Source organism: Cupressus sempervirens, chromosome 7, assembly GCF_028749045.1.
Source record: "Cupressus sempervirens isolate cs-2001-9-10 chromosome 7, ASM2874904v1, whole genome shotgun sequence".
Classification (NCBI taxonomy): domain Eukaryota; kingdom Viridiplantae; phylum Streptophyta; class Pinopsida; order Cupressales; family Cupressaceae; genus Cupressus; species Cupressus sempervirens.
Window position 1 is genome coordinate 532,865,408 of NC_143124.1, and position 17,108 is coordinate 532,882,515.

Consider the following 17,108-nt stretch of genomic DNA (forward strand, 5'->3'; position numbering starts at 1 on the left):
TATCCACAATAAGAATCATCAAATCTCCATGAGCATTTGAAAAGCATCCATAGAAAATCATGACCACAACAGTTCTCTATTGGCAACTGAAGGCGTCACTGATAATCATAAGTATCCATTGGTTCTCAATAACCAAAATATATCTCAAAATAAATCACCATATCCATTGGTTCTTCAACAAGCAACCAAGAATATCTCAAAATCATACTGATCGAAGACTCTGAAATGGTTGAGTCAAACATGTCACAACATGACATCATCAAGAAATAAATCAACATTTTAGTCCCATCATGGCGACTAGAAAATAAACCAAGGATAACTGATCGATGACTCAAAAATGATTAGGTCAAGTGTCTCATACACATACATCTCAGCTTCACACATGAAGGCTGATGAACAATAACAATCAGTAAATATAAACATTTTATAGAGCATACGATCACATTACCATGGTTGGGTTTATAAAGATCGAGACCAAATAAAATCAACATGCCATCACATCTCATAACCCCCGAGCCTCTGGTAACAACCTAAGACTGGTCAACACTAGTCAACCCAAAACCCAAAACAAGAAGCATAGAGAATACACAATGCAAACACATGTTTTGGTTTACTAATATCACATAGATGAGTTAAGTGTAGAGGTTTCCAGTTTTCTGTTTGCAAGAATACTTCAAGTGTATAAGATTTACCATTTGACCTACACGTCATCCCATTTGTTTCCCCGATAGCATTATCCTTCCATTATTTTAAAATAATATTCTAAGAATAACTTAAGGGTAAATATACTTTACTCATTAAACTGATCATCATTGACCTTTAATTAGATTGCTCTCTTTATTTAACTAAGATCCATATTCTAATTGATTAACTCTTCTTTTAAGGTTACCTCAACTTCCAACATATATCAATGATCATTGTTTGTTAAATTATAAGAGAGCCAATTATCAATCTTTCGAATAAGAAGATTATAACTTTATTGAAATGATCAATTAAATCAATCAATTAACATAGGTTCACAATCCATGACCTATTAATAGTTCTCAATTAAATATTACTAAGTCTTGAGCCTTTTTAATTTAATTGTTACAACTAATAACCATTAAAATATCTAAAGTCATTATTCAAGTCATTAGAATAAGACTTATCAGTTTCAATATAAATACTTCACAATTTCGCTAGAGAAATCGATATTAGTATATCAATTAAAACTTTGTAACATAACTTAATTATTAATTAAACTTAATTATTAATTAAACTTAATTAACTCTAATTAATTTAATTAATAATTACATATCCATGGCAACGTTCCAATTAATATAAGTTGACTAATAACTAACTATAATTTTGGAAGTCAAAAGTCAACTATAATTCAAATATCTAATATTCATATTAATAGTTTAATAACAGCTTGTTATTATTTAATAGCAAGTTATATTGGAAATCTATAATGACCACATTCGTCACTCTTTAATGAATACTAATATTTCCTTAACAAATTCGTATTAATGATAATCATTTCTAATAAGACTCTATTGCACAACTTAATTATTAATAACAATTCAATGAATATCAATTGATTAAAAAATCAACTATACTCCAAATCCAAAACTAATATCTTTTACAAAGCTTCAATTATTAAATAATCTCCACTAGATTAACTCTAATCAAATTTATTGATAACTTTTTAAACCATTATTTATTAATAGTTTGTTAGACCCAACAAGCATTAATTAATAATAAACTTATCAAAACTATTATTAATCGATCTAGAGAACCTTTACATAAACTTCATTAGCTAACTCTAATTATTAACCAATCTCAATTAAATTTAATTGAATTAATTAATAAAAACTAACTATACTTATCATTTATTAATAATTTGTTAATCTTAACAATTATTACTAAATAGTAATTTCAATAATAATTTGTTAATCTTAACAATTATTACTAAATAGTAATTTCAATAATAATTCCAATATTATAATGATTAATATTTGAATCATATTCATCGTTCATTTAATCAACCATAAAAAGACTATCAAATCCTCCATATCAATATCTCTTTCTATTTAATCTACGTCAACAAATTATTATTAAATAATAATTCATAATCAATCATAACTCATTGCCATATATATATATATATATATATATATATATATATATATATATATATATATATATATATATATATATATATATATATATATATATATATATATATATATTTTCAATCTTAAGGTATCAACTTCTTTATTAACAAATCTTAATTAATTCACAATTAATCAATTAATGGGACATATAATTCACCAAACCAAATTATGATAATAGTAACTCAATTAAAACTCGACTAAGTATTACCATAGTCCGAATCACTTAATTGAATTATTCATAATAATAATAACTTATTAATATCAGTCATTAATAACTAATAAAATCATTAACAACTTATTAATAATCATAAAGCTATTAATTAATATATATATAATATTCCATATTTGAAATTTATTAATATCTAATAATAATTTATATGTGAAAATCAAAATAATTAAAAACAATTTCACAAATCATATATTATAAACATTTAAAAAAAAAATGTAATCAAAATTTATAAAAAAAATGTCATTGTCATTAAAGCGACTGTCACGATGTGACTTTCGTTGCGACAGTCCTTCCGACGACAACCCGTTGCGAGTACTCTACTCACGCAGGTACCCTGTGACCACTGCATCAGGGTAGTAATATGTCGCGGGTACATTGCGTAGCAAGTACCCTGCGACATGTGATCGCAACCACCATATCCGCAGGGGGGGGTACGGGGAAAAGTATAACCCGCCCCTCCATACTTAATAAAAACATTTTATATAACATTTTTATGCGATTTAGTATTAATAAATTTTTTTTTTCTATCGCGTTTTTAACAAATGTATACACACACACACACACATATATGTATATGTATATGTATATATATGTATATGTATATGTATATGTATGTATATGTATGTGTATATATATATATATATATATATATATATACAAATTGTTAATCAGTATCATAGTGTTGTAAATATATATATAGGTACTTATATATATATTTATATATAAAAGTATGCAGACTTTATATTTAAAAAAAAAAAAAGAGAACATAAATATATATATAACTTTTAAACAAAAAGGGCTTTTCATTTCGATGAATTAAGGATGGTAATTGTTTTATCCATTAATTTCTCTGATAGGTTTGACTATAGATTTAGAAACCCTTTTTCAAATCTATTTATCAATTTTGATTCTAATTCGAACCCAAATCCGATTTAGATCTAATTTCCTCCTTAATTGGATCTAGGGTTTTCTATTGTTTTCTTTGCAACCTACATATCTAGATTCCAATTTCAAATTGCAGATTCAATCACAAAGAGTATTCAGACACATATAACAGACACGATGAAGACAGGAAGAGAAAGAGTGCAAATAGAATATGTGATTATCACGAGTGCACCTGGACACTAATGCTAATTTGCCATCCCTCAAAAGTCCATAGCAAATCCCTTCCTTCTCCAACATTCGCAATTCCTCCAAGATCTAAGTCAACCGAAATTCTCACGTAACTAGAGGTGCTTGAAGAAGCATAGAAGCATGTAGAAACATATGACCATGTAGAAGCATATGAGCTTCTCAAATGCATATAAGCTTTGAAGCTTGAAGCTTGTCCAAACACACTAGGAGTGCCTCCATTTAAAGGCCTCTAAGATGCTTCTAGAATGTGTCTAGAAGGAACTAGAAGATAAGCATGACAACTAAGCATGAGTCTACTCCAACCTTCTAGATAAGCCATAAGGTTGTAGACACCATGTGCTCAAATAAAATGCTAACTCCTAAGTGTAAACAACTTGTGCATTCTTAGAGTGCAAACTCCTGTGTTGTCTACATGACAACTCCCGAGAATTTGCAAACTCTTATGTGAATAAATATTAAAATAATGCGCATCATTAATATAATATTTACTTTATTCTTTCCAATTTTTAATTAATTTATTTATTAAATCTCATGCACTAACTTTAATAATTCCATTTATTCTTATTTTAATATATGTGCACACATCATGCAACCTTTAATCTTTTAATAATTTTAATATATTTTTCACTTTTAAATTTCATTTTCAAAACTTAATTGCTAAAATATTTATTAGCTTTAATAATAATATTATTTAGTCATTTATTTAAAAATGAACTCCAAATATATTATTATTAAAATAAATATTGTCACATTCCAAATTTAAACTTCTAACTTTTATCTTCAAATTTAATTATTTTATTTAATTAATTAAATAAAATAAATATTAAAATATCATATTAATTTTTTATTAAATTAAATCATTAATTAAATCTTTTAATTAGGCTTAATTAATAGAAAATACATCAAAGACTCATAAGGTAAAAATACGAAAACCCATCATAGCCAGAATACATACAAAATCAAACCAAGGGTTTATATCACGAATTACGTCATCCAACGTATTCGGAGGGTACTCAACTTAGATACTTGTCCTAATTTTCAATTATGACAAATGGCTTAAATGGTTGGGATTTGGACTTGAGAATTTATCTCCCCTCTCTTATCATTGAGATAATGTGATAGGGTACGCTTATCTTGGCAATTCAGGGAAGTCGATACCCGGTACTTGCAATCTGCATAAAAATCATGCATGTACAAACACAATATATACTAAGCTAAACATGCAATGGCAGGAAGTGGTGCATTGTGTAGATTCCGATTAGCAGGTGACTACGACTCCCTTCCTTAACCACATCAAACACGCCATACATAAGAGCAAACAAGCACACCATACACATGCAAGTATGGGGTAAGTATCCATAAGAAAACACATATAATATTAACCATCTATCTAATCATCATCAATAACTGAAATCACTTGAACAATCATCATGCATACATGAAATGTGGAGTCTAAGTAATCTTATCACATATCAACTGAATCTATAGCACAATATCTGATAGTCTCAAAACAGTGCTACTAACCATCAACATGAAACTAGCCCTAAAAGAGATCAACAATGATAACAAAAATGCGACCTAGGGGCAAGCACTACAGGGTCTCTGACTATGCATATGGGAGAATGACATTCGACATGTGCAAATATGTTGCATCGTAGCCCATGCCATTAAGTTGAGAGTTAAAGGTCCATTTTGCTGTGGGAATATAAAAATAGGAATAAGAATACTTATTCTCAAATAGAAAATTAGGTTACGTATTCCTATTCTTGTTTGGTTCACTAGAATTTGATACAGAATTCACAGACTCAAAAATTTATTTTTTCTAAAATAAAAAAAATTGGAATAGGAATACGTATTTTTATTCCACCTATTTAAATGGAATAGCAAATCCTCATTTTTGAACTAAAATTAGAATAAATATTCTAATTTTATTCCTATTCCAATTTCGACTTGGTGCATTCAAAGAGAATTCAAAATTTTAAGAATATACATATGCCTATTCCACTTATATTCCGATTACCAAACCAAATTACTACCTGGCAATTATAAGTTGCAAAGGGCCATTTACCACAATCAAATTGCAAACCTGACCCCGAGTCGAGGGCTGTCGTCCGCTTAATTAAAGAAAAAAAAAGAAAATGAGCTAAAACCAATGAAAAAAGAAAATGAGCTATAAAACCAATGAAACCTAGCCTTTCAAGATACATGCTTCGGTTGTTTTGGCCGACAAATCGCTCCGCGGGTGGCTTTTGTAGAAGATACGAGTCTGGAAAAATGAAGGTGGTGATGTGTAAGCTTCTTGCCCTCTCTTCTTTTCTTATTGGGCATATACCCAGAGTCTGCGATTACTTATCATATGCCTGTGTTCCCCTCGAAATTGAATGCATCTTCTCAACTGCACAGTAGCTATGATATTATTAGCAAATGTTATTTTTGCCAGTGTTCTAGAATTTTACAAAATTTTTCAAGTTTTACTGCAAAAGGGCCAAGAAATTAATGTTTAAACAAAACTCCTAAGAGAAATATGGAAGTGGATTGAATTTTTTTTGGGGGACCTTTTGGCTGCGTATAAACTCCAAAGTGTCTCAGCAACACACACTGACAAATTTGAGGTGCGGCCGCTCCGTTAGGTCACTGTCTACTCGTTAAGAATTCCTGCAACATGAATAAACATTTACCTCAAATGCGTGTGAGAATTCTTACGTATTCAATTGTCAGGTTGAATAAAAACAAGATTCGTCAGCCAACTGGCGGTGCGTTGCATGTTTTCTGGCATATCAGAGTAACAAAGCTATTTCCATTTAAAATACTTCACCATCGGAAGATCTTTTCTCAGGAAATATGAAACCAAATGACGGAGATACGTGCAAAACTTTGAGTCACTATTCTGTCGACATTAATTGACTATCGCAAACTCACATTTGGAATTATGTAGCTTGATTGTAAGAAGATAATATTGGTTTGTAATTCCAATACTTTTACACAATTGGACACAGGTATGCGAAAATGGGCTAGGGAGCTAAATAAGGCTGGTTTTTCGTTCCTTACAGGATTTTGGGTAATTCAGCAAATTCAATAGTGCTTAACTGGGTTAGATGCTAATATAGTACTCGTTATGATGTGATTTGTTGCAAAGTAATGCAACTGAGTCTTTGGTTGACTAATAAGCATTCATTACATAAAAACTTAGCCATTGGCACCTGCCACAATGGCCATTTTTTTGAGGTTTTATGTCCTCTTTGGTGCCTGGCTTCCTACTGGGCCTTGATGAACTCTAAACCTAGAACATTTGGAAACGTTTCCTTTACTATTTTTATTTTTGTTTCCCTTACTTGTTTTGGGAGTTTTCTAGAATTTTTTGGATTTGTATTTGTTCCTCAATTAGTTTTCTCTAGTGTCCATGATGACTTCCAACACCAATATCGTTTTCTTTTTTTCTTTTTTTCTCTTGAGGCAACTTTACTGAAGGAGTGATTTCTTATCTAAGAACTTAACTGGAAGGAGTGATAGGCTATCAAAGTATACTAAGTATTTTCAAGAACAGAATATGAAATACATTTGAAGCCTGCCATGTTTTGGAAACTCAAGCTCCGTAGCAATCTCTTCAATCCTTCGCATGATCATGTAAGAACCATAAAAGGGAGTCTTGAGTTTCTTAGCTTCACTTCTCTCCAAAGAAGATTACTTGTAAGGCTGCAAACTTAGAAAATCATATTTCCAACCTCAAAACTCCTTTCAATTTAGTGCTGATTTCCATATATCTTTTGCTGATTTTGTGCTTGTGGGAGATTATTTTTATCTTGTCCTTGAATTATTGTTTGTGATAACCAAATCCACAAAAGTTAGTTCTATTAGGATCAAGCAACACTGAGAGGGGCGGGGGGAGGGGGGCGTATCAGTGTTGTAGCACCTCTATACAAAGTAAAGCATACACAATAAGAGAACTCATAACACCATAATTTGTTCTTGATGAAAACCCGGCCAAATGAAAACCCCGGTGGGGATTGAACCTACAAGATAATACACTAATTTGAAAATGTCCTTGTTAAGAGACTTGACCTCATTAGGAGTCTTTACATTACATTTAGTACATAAGTCCCTATTAGGAGACAAAACCCTATTAGAGGTCTGCAACCTTGTTAGGAGTTGAGAGAACAAAAAGGGAGCTCATTGCTTCAGGGTGAAGGTTGAAGCCTGTAGGTGTAAATACGTATTTACGATGTACACTTACTTAAGTTTACTTAGGTTAATGCATTATTTTATTATTTATTTACGTGAGACACTTAGGAGTTTGTGTACTCTCATGAGTTGTCATGTTCACAACATAGAAGTACGCAACTCTAATTTAGCGCATGGTGTCTACAACACTGGAGTTTGCATCATTCACTGAGTTGTCATTTTGACAACATAGTTATTCGCACTCCCATTTTTTTTTTTTTTTTTTGGGGGTAAAATTTTTTATTGAAGATCAGAGAACAACATTACAAAAATGGCAGGGGACATAGGTCCCAAGTAAAAACAAAAGACCAACAACATCAATTGTTGCCATTCTCAGCCTTATCTTCATCAAGAATATTCACTAAATCTAGGCGGATCCCCTGGGGAATCAATTCCCACTCCTCAACTCTCCACCCCTCAGCATGCTCTGAAGCCCATTTTGCCAAACAATTAGCTGCCCTATTCCATTCTCTGGGGATATGGACAAATGTCACCATTTCCATCAAAGAACTAACTCGTAAAATTTGTTGCACCACACTAGCCAACTGCCAGCGCACATCAGCAACTTTCTGCTCAATAAGCAAATTGATCAAAACCTGTGAATCAGATTCACAAACAACTCTCCGCCACCCCAAAGCATGAGCTCTCTCAAGATCGTCCAAGATAGCCAACCCTTCCACTAGGTTGATGGTATGTATTCCTTCATATATCGAAAAGAGGAAGATCACTGAGCCTAGGGAATCCCTACCTATCCCACCAGTACCAGCCGGACCCGGATTGCCCTTAGAAGAACCATCAATATTTATCTTCAAAATGCCATAGGGAGGAAGTTGCCATTTACCATTCCTATCAATTTTTTGTTTCTCCCGACCCCTTCACTTAGCACTAGACAAGGCCAAGGAAGAGCCCATAATCCCCAATCTCTCCACCAACTCTGTGTCCCTTTTCCCCAAAGGGAATTCCACATCACATCTGGCTCCCACAGTCTCTTGAACCATACCTAATAACCTCTGCCAAATTTGCTGCACTACTCTTTGTTCTCCTTGAAAAATCCTTCGGTTACGTTCTAGCCAAATTTGCCACAATAGGAAAATAGGACCCACAAACCAAACTTCCTGCAAAAAAGTTGCCACAGCAGGAGGTTGGCCCATCCCCTGCCAAAACTCGATCAATGAAGAAGCATGAACACAAGGCGCTATTCAGACTTCCCACCAAAAATGCCAAAGTTGTAGGGCAAAGGAGCATCGGAAGAACAAATGGGAGGAATCCTCCTCACTAGCACCACACATGACACAAACAGAAGGCCCGCTAAATCCTCTCTTCCGAATATTATCCCAAGTCAAGCACTTATTCCAGGTCAACATCCAAGCAAAGCAATTGCATTTTGGCCAAGAAAGCTTGTTCCATACCTTCTTCCACCATTGAATTTCAGGTCCAACCAACTTCTGAGATAATAACCTATCATAGCCTGATGTTACAGTATAGATCCCCTTGGGATTGGGTGACCAGGCAAGCACATCATCTTCCGTGAGAGAGCAACATCTTCTACTGGAAAGGATGTTCTGCAACATAGCACATTCCTCCTGCAAACCTGCAACTGGCCACTCATCTCGAGACTTCCAACTAGCCAACACCAGCTGACCACAGAGGGCAAAAGATTTAAAGTCACTCACCCGTGACCAACCAGCCTCCAGGAATCTCTGACAGAGAACCGCTAAGTTGGGAAACTGAGAAACAATGGGAGGAAAACCATCCCAAGAATCAGACCAGAATTGGGCCTCTGATCCCCTCTTACAGATCCAGAATAATCCATCCTTAATAAGCATAGCCCCTTTCTTAAGGGTATCCCATATCACAGATCCCTTACCTACAAGGGGGTACCTAGAAATTTCAAGTTGAGCGATCCCTGGGAGATACTTCTGGGAGAGAATCTTGGACCAGCTCTTATCCCGCTCAGTACACCACCTCCAGTATAGTTTAGCAGCCAAGGCCTCCCCAGTCACAGCTGATTGCCTCAAACCTAATCCACCATATTGTTTCGGGCCACAAACCACTTCCCATCTTACCAAGCTCCATTTGGAAGACTCCAAGCAACCCGCCCATAAAAATTGTCTCACCACAGAATCAAGATCTTTTAGGAATCCTATAGGGGCAACCTGAAGCATGCACCTATAAATGGGCAAAGCCTGCACAACTGACGTAATCAACTGGACCCGACCAGCAAAGGATAGCCAACGATGAGTCCAATGATTAACTTTACCCCAAAACTTATCCAAAATTATCCACCAAGACTCCTTGGGAGGTCTCCGCACTGAGATGGGAATACTAAGGTAAGTCAAAGGGAGGTTGCTGATCTGAAATCTTAGAGTACGAGCAATCCTTTGCTGAATGCGGCCCAAAGTATTAAAAAAGAAAATGGAAAATTTTCCTTCATTAACCTGCTGCCCAGATGCAACCAAGTAAACATCCAAGACCCTTCGTAGATTAGAGGACTCCTGCATAGTAGCCAGCCCCATCAAAGCAGTATCATCTACAAATTGTAGGTGAGTTTGGGCAGGTAAGGTGCCACCCCATCTCCAACCTTGAATGAAACCATCCTCCACATTCCGCTTAATCCATCTCCCCAAGCCTTCTGCCAAAAGAATGAACAAATAAGGGGAAAGGGGATCTCCCTAACGAAGCCCTCTAGAAGCTCCAAAAAGCTCAGAGTGGCTTCCATTAATAAGCACCGAGAAGGACATTGAAGTTACACAGCTCCAAACCCACTGAATCCATTGCTCTGCAAAGCCAAAAGCACTTAGAATCCGCCGAAGGAAGGACCACCTCACCCTGTCATATGCCTTAGCCATGTCAAGCTTGATAAACATCGCTTTTTCATTTGAATTAGCCATAGAATGGATAACCTTAGTTGCAATAACAATTCCATCTAGAATTTGCCTACCTGCAACAAAACCACCTTGCTCTTTAGAGATCAATTCCACAAGCCCCTTCTTTAACCTGTCTGCAATAATTTTAGCAATAATTTTATAGATGACATTGCATAAAGAAATGGGTAGAAATTGGCTTAACTTGTCCGCCCCCTCATTCTTGGGAATAAGGGCAAGAAATGTAGCATTCAGAGCCCTTAACATCTGCCTATTATGTTGAGACTCCTGAACCACTGCCAGAAGATCAAGTTTGATTATATCCCAAAATTCCTGAAAAAACTCTATTGGGAAGCCATCCGGCCCTGGCGCTTTCCCTTTCTTCATATTAAACACTACCCCTTCAAGCTCTTCTAGCGAGATATCTCTCATGAGCTGCTGATTCAAATCTCCAGACACAAGAGATGGAATACAAGAAAGAATCTGCGCTTCCTCAGGAGACCCCCCTTGCGAATCCTCTCGAAAGAGGGATTCAAAGTACTGCACCGCCTCCCTAGACATATCCGGAAAGGAAGAAAGACAATCTCCCCTATCATTCACCAATCCAGAGATAGAGTTACCATGGCGCCTAGCTTTCACCAAGTTGAAGAAGAAAGCTGTGTTCTTGTCCCCCTCCTGAAGCCATTCAATACGTGCCTTCTGTTTCCAATACAATTCCTCTCGTAGCTCCCACTCTTCCAACAATTTGTTAGCCTTAGCCTCATCTCGAAGCAAATTAAACTGTAACCCCTTCCTCCCTTATCCTTCTCGTGACACCATCCAGCTTAGCCTGAGCCGGTGCCTTTTCACGGAAGATATTCCCAAAATGCAAACGATTCCACTGTTTGAGCTCAAATTTAACATACTGAAGTAGCTTAGCAAAGACATACATTGAGGTGCCATAGGCTGGTCTACCTTTCTTCCACCACTCAGAGACCAAGTCATACAAAGATGGGTCCCGTAACCACATAATCTGGAACCTAAAAGAAGGTTTTCGAAGCCTCTAAGTTGACTCCGTAACGAATTTAATAGGCCAATGGTCTGAACCTCTCCAATCCAAGATTTCAGAGTTAGAAGTCCACATTCCTCCAACCCAATAACAAGAGACTAAAAAGGGATCTAACCTTTCTTCAACACAAAACTCTCCAACCCGACGATTGTTCCAGGTAAACTGACCATTGTTGGGTTTGACGTCCACAAGATTCAGGGCATTGATATTATCTTGGAACAACAGTGCAGAAGGATCCAACCTCCTAGTTCCACCGTGCTTCTTAGCTAACTCACAAATAGCATTGAAATCTCCAGCCATAATCCAAGGATGAAAAGGCAACATGCTACGGATCAACCTGAGGTGAGACCACAAAACTTGTTTACCTTGAAGATCAGTAGGAGCATAAATATTGGAAAATAATATGACGTCCCCTGACTCTAGGCAAGTAGCAATCATAGACATAGAAGCTTTAGAGGAAATCCACCAAAGAGGCTGGATTTTTCGAAGATTCCATAAGCATGCCAGCCCCCCCGAAGCTCCTAGAGCTCCAATGCATTGACACTCCCCACTTCTCCACAACCTAGGCATCACACCTTGCATACTTTCAACAGATAACTTAGTTTCCTGTAAGAATACAACATCAGGACCTTGCCTTCTAATTAACTCATGAACAACTTTTTGTCTAGGGCCGTAGTCCATGATATAACAATCATTTCAAGGGGGCTGAAAAAATAGAATCCAGAGGTTTGACTGCCCCTGACTCCACCAAATTTTCACCAGCCAATTTGATCTTTTCCATATCCTTTTTCCAGCCAGGTTTAGCAAATTTCTCTGCCCCACCCTTCTTGATATCTTTTTGCAAAATGCCCAATTTGGGAGGAGGCTTAGGCTTTGCTGCCAAATCTGATCCACTATTCTGCCCAATAACCGGGGAATCGGCTCCAACTGTAGAAACAATGGCTAAGGGTTCCTGCACTTCAGAAATCCCCTTTTGTTGATCTGCTACCAGTTGCCTACAATCCTCCCCTAGGGGTTCCATAGAGGAATCAAGAACAGGATCCTCTTGGGTTAAGCCCACTAGCCCTTGATCCAGATTAACCAAACCTGGGTTAACTTCCTGTTGGCTGAGCTCATCCAAAATCTCAAATCTATTGAAGGTATTGTCCTCCTGCCTTTCTTTAAATGGCCTCTTTTGACCCCTGTTCCTGTTGCAAGCCCTAACCGGAGCAAATCCATCCGAAGTACCTACCTCATCCTGAGAAATACACTTCCCTTTATCTGTCTCAGGAGGGTTGCTCACAGGCTGTGAAGGCTGGGATTCTCGAGGCAAATTTCTTGAGCATCGCCTGTGCAGATGACCATATTCTCAACACAACCGGCAGCGAAAAGGAAGAGATTTATAGTCTAAATGCTGCACCCAAGAATAGAACCCGCACACATCTCTATTGCATCTGGTAAAGGCCTACTTAGGTCAATTTCAACACAAATGCGTGCAAAAGTCATTACCTTTTACCCAAGGTCTGGGATGAAGTCCCGACAGGTTTTCCAAGCACTGAGGCCAAAAGGTGTAACACATCCTCTCAACAGCACTCCACCGGAAGTCTTGGCAAGCGAACCCACACTGGGACACGATTTGGAAGCTCCTCCGCGGGATTGAAACCAACATGCCATGGCTTAATGAACAACTTGACCTTATTATGAAAATAGGGCCTCCCTCAAATACCCGATTGCAATTTGTTGTGCAATTAAAAGTAACCATGAAATAGCTATTAGCCAACAAAATTATCTCCATTTCCCCTTCCGGCTCCCAAGTCCTTCGAGCCCAAACCTCCAAAAATTGTAGAGAGACTCTCATCCCCAAAAACTTACAATATAAGGAGTGTTGTGAGTAATACTCCACATCTTCAGCAATCATTTCAGCTGGAATAACCGGCTTCGGCCTCTCTTCGCACCTCTCGAGGCATCCATTAGTCTTTGTAATCCTTGAAGCATTTGATACTCCAAAATCGGCAGTACCAAGTTTCGAGACAAATAGATTGTTGTCAAAGGTCTTCATCCCTTGATTTGAAGCCTTAGGGCCTACAGCCACCCGAAAATCCAATTGAGAGCTTCTCCCAGCCGCCTCAGCCTTGGCATCCACCATTCTTACAAACAAAGAATGGGGAAAGGGCCTTCTCCCACCTTAAATCCACCCGCACCAGCAAGATCTTCGCAAAGAAAAGCAGACCAGAGCCCTATTTGCACACAGCACAGAATAAGCAAAAAAACGCACTCAAAAAACTCCACCCGCGTCAAAATGAATGCTCGACCACCAAAGAACAGACCCAATCTGCCTCCCAACAGCAAAGCCACCCACTCTGCACCTTGCAACCACCAATCGACCACCACCGCAGCGCGAGAAAAGAACAGACAAAGCTAGGGCACGGGTGCCCTAGCTTGAGTAGCGTCTCAGACGCCCGTCGCAAGCCATCCGATCGAATTTAGCATTCTTCGCACTCCCATTTTAGCACATGTTGTATGACTTATCATATTGCTGATTTCTATGCATTCTAGAAGCATTCCAAAGGCCTTTATATGCAGACACTCTTAGTGTACTTTCACATTGAATTGAATAGCAATAAATTAATTATGGATATTGTTATTTTGATCATACCTTGTTGGTCTACTGTTGTGCTTGTGTTTGAGTTTTTTGATCTTGGGTGAATTTTGCCCTAAGGCAAATTCTTACATGGTATTGGAGCTTGGGGAATTTCTCTTCACATAGCCATTCGAGACCATTCTTGCTTCAGCACCTCGACCCAGATTCGGAGTATCATAGTCATTGGGAGTGTCTAGAGCCAAAGCGAACCTCGTCATTGCATTCAGAATGTCAATTTGGTGAATTGACTATAAATTCGCCTATGTTGGGCCATAGTCAAAATTGAGGCAACTTTTTTTTTCAAACCGGCAACCCAAAGGCTCGATTTGCAGAATTGGTATGATCATTTCAGATCTGCATTTTCTTTCATCTGCATCTCTACAATTTTTTCGGATCTGCATTATTTTCCAAATTTTTTTGGCCATCAAGCCAGTAGGAGAGATTTTTGCAGGTGAAGATTTGAAGTTTGCTGGCACAAATTAGATATTTGCATCACATTTAGAAGGTCAAAAAACCCTCAAATCAGATTTTGTTTCATCCAAATCGGACATTTGAGGCAAAATCTAGAGCCATTTGATTTTTGGAGGCGCGACGACGACGATTCAGAAAAAAATAACAGCAGAGGTGATTTTCAAACAACGATATCTCCTTCATACGGACTCCTTTTTGTGAGCAATTTTTTTTGTTTTGGGGTAGAATTTCGTGATCTACACATTGGTGTAGGAAGTTTGACATCTTTGTTCCTGAATTTTTCCGCAACTCCCAAATCTTGAATTTTGCCACTTCAAATGCTCCTTATGGGCTCATCTGGACTCCAAATCAGGTTCTATTTTTTTTGAAAGTGAATATTTTTTTGTCTATTTTCCAAATTTGCAATTAGATTATAGGTTCTGTGGACATAAATACTGCTTTCAGAAATAGGCCCTAAATTGCCCATTTTAATCGCACTATCTATAAAGTGCCAAATCATATATTAGGGGGGGTTGATTGATTATTTTTTTTGCATTTTGGGGGGTTACATTGATTAATCCATCATGGAAGTGGAAGAATTAATTACCTTGACACCAGACAACTATCAGGGGTGGAGTCAATTGGTTATGCCATATCTTAGTCAGCATAATGCACTACCATATGCGAGAGGACTTTTATATGATGAGGACACATGTTCCATCCTTTTTCGTGCACTTTTTCTCTATATGGATATGGAGGTTATGGATTCACTTGATGACTTGAAGTCAAAAGATTTATATGATATTTGGATCTATCTTTGGGAGCTTTATGGAGATCCACAAATTCCTCCATTCCCCAAAGACCTTTTACCTCCAGTTGCAGTTGCATCCTCTCTGGATGAGATAACACCTCCAGATGCTCCTGTTGCTCCTACTGATCCTATTTCAGCCATAGATGCTTCGGATTCAGTGCAGCAGGATCCTTCATGTCTTCCTAGTTTACCTTCATGCGACAACTTCCTTCCAAACATTGTAGGTTTGTTTGTGGAGTCACACATAGCAGACTTGGGAGACTTCTTTGATAATATATCACTTCTCTTTGATGAGGACGATCTTTCTACAATTGTTGCGAGAGCTCACTCTGACCCTCATGTCCATTCTCTACACGATCAGTCTTTACAGGCTGGTGTGATTGTGGATCCTTATGTACAGCAGTTGCAGGAGGTCTCTCTCTCATTTGAGGAGACTATTGGTTCTTTGAAACAGGTTCTGTAGCAATCCTTGCTAGATCTGCACTTCTTTTTAGCTGTTTTGGAAGGAGCCACCATCAATATTGACACAAGGACACTTGAACAAGTTTCAGAGACACCTTTCATCATCGAGATTCTTTCTGCCATTGTTTCTTCCAAAGGGGAGGAACATTATTCAGCGGTCATGGATCAACTTCTACATTGGAGCATTTCTCACTGGTTGGCACCTTACATTTAGGGTGGGGGACTACCTTGTCTCCTTCTTCTCTTTTATGGGGGGGATTTTTTCCTCCTAAGGGGTTTTGTCCTTCTCCCATTTCACTATTGTATATACTTGATGTATGTCGTAATGGGGGGGTCTTGATTACTCCATCCATCCATGTATCTTGTCTTTTCATCTATCTTTTTTTTGGGGGAGGGTTTTTCCCATGAGGTTTGCCTTCTTTCTCCGCTTTATGAGAGATTGCATTCCATTATGTACATGGGTACCTAACATGGCCTAGTAGCTAGGACCCATCATGCATTTCATTCTAGTTTTTTTAAGCTTAAGGGCATTCCCCTAAGTTGCACTTAAGGGGGGGTGTTGTTGTAAATACGTATTTACTATTTACACTTAAGTTTACTTAGGTTAATACATTATTTTATTATATTGCATTATTTTATTATTTATTTAGGTGAGACACTTAGGAGTTTGTGTAATCTCATGAGTTGCCATGTTGACAACACAGAATTACACAACTCTAATTCAGCACATGGTGTCTACAATACTGGAGTTTGCATCATTCACTGAGTTGTCATATAGACAACACAGTTATTCACACTCCCATTTTAGCACATGTTGTCTACAACATTATTTTGCGTGCTACACCTCTGTAGGCTTATCCTCTCATCATCGCACTTACTCATGTGCTTAATGGAGGATAACCCACTTCTGGTGGACATGTGCCTGGTTGTATGACTTATCATGTTACTGATTCCTATGCATTTTAGAAGCATTCTAGAGGCCTTTATATACAGGCACTCCTAGTGTACTTTCACATTGAATTGAATAGCAGTAAATCAATTGTGGATATTGTTATTTTGATCATATGTCTACTGTTGTGCTTGTGTTTGAGTTCCTTGATCTTGGGTGAATTTTGC

General features: G+C 37.2%; 1 protein-coding gene across 1 annotated transcript in view; it reads left to right on the plus strand.

Annotated features, from left to right (window-relative positions):
- Positions 1–5,722: 5,722 nt before the first annotated feature.
- Positions 5,723–17,108, plus strand: part of LOC149547857 (aspartyl/glutamyl-tRNA (Asn/Gln) amidotransferase subunit B) — a 73,771-nt gene continuing 62,385 nt past the window's right edge. The window contains exon 1 of the mRNA XM_089791908.1: positions 5,723–5,809. The gene's annotated coding sequence lies outside the window, so the exon portion shown is untranslated. The remainder of the gene's footprint in view (positions 5,810–17,108) is intronic.